The 1,092-nt window shown below is 37.0% G+C and overlaps 1 pseudogene; it reads right to left on the bottom strand.

The window, feature by feature from the left end:
* Window positions 1-487: 487 nt before the first annotated feature.
* Window positions 488-825, bottom strand: LOC105809191 (annotated as a pseudogene).
* Window positions 826-1,092: the final 267 nt, after the last annotated feature.

The raw sequence follows: 1,092 nt of genomic DNA, 5'->3' as shown, positions 1-1,092 counted from the left end.
CATTCACTAGAAACTGGGGAGCTACAGTTTAATGGCAGTCCAAGATGACAATTATTTTTTATTGGTTTGAAAATTATGTTCCTGGGACATAATTCTCAAAGTGTGTTCTATTTAGAAAATGGATATGCTATCTTCCTAGGTCTTCGGTTTGTAGTGTTAGACTATTCCCAGACCCCAAAAGTGAGCATTACTCCCAGAATTTTGAAAGTGCTCCCTAATGCCAGGAACATAAGCCCTGGCCAGATATAAATCGTTTGTGCTCAGCAGCCTTTCATTTGCAGTGGCCGTGCTCTTGGTCTCCCACCCATGTGCATCTGAATATTGTTTTGCTGCAATAGTGACAGGGACTCCAGATGAACTGATCAGACTCTCCTCACAATAAAATCTTGCTTTTTTCCCATGTTTGTTGAAATTCAAAGATTATTTTTAACAGTAACTTAAAGTTTATTCCAGCTAAAACGCAGGTTATACTGCAATTAAGGTAGTATCACATGGTATACTTCTGCACCCATTCCTGAGATACTCTGTTTGACTTACCCCTGTCTATTTTATACATCTGTGCAATCTCTGGAACTAGGGGTTCATCTGGGTTGGGATCACATAGCAGTGAACAAATGGATAAAATAACTTTAGAAATAATTGAAGCAGGACACCACTGTGATCTTAGTCACAAGAAATGCTGCCATTTAGATGATAAATTCTTGTAAATGCAACCTTATATGGTTTGAAGGAGTTATTTATAAAAAAATAAATCATCAAAAAGAATATACTACCTTGATATGGACTGTCATTAGTTTCCATTTTGGTGACTTGCTGATGAAACATATCATACCCAAATAGGGAGATTTGTCCCATAAATGAAAAATATTTTCACTAACTTTTTATTTATAAAACCCTTGTGGCCATACTTTCCTCCTCCCTTTCTTCTCTCACAGAGGTAAGGCTTTTCTAACCTGCAGAACAATCAAATGGTTTGGCCTTACCATTTCTCTGGCAGATAGTTTTCCGGAGTTTCCTAGGCTGTACATCTTACAGTAGCCAAAAATAATCACTGTAATTGTAAGTTATAATTCACATAACGAAAGTACTCCT

The sequence above is a fragment of the Propithecus coquereli genome, unplaced genomic scaffold, assembly GCF_000956105.1.
Source record: "Propithecus coquereli isolate 6110/MARCELLA unplaced genomic scaffold, Pcoq_1.0 Scaffold190, whole genome shotgun sequence".
Taxonomy (NCBI): Eukaryota; Metazoa; Chordata; class Mammalia; order Primates; family Indriidae; genus Propithecus; species Propithecus coquereli.
This window is presented reverse-complemented; position numbering and strand designations above follow the sequence as displayed.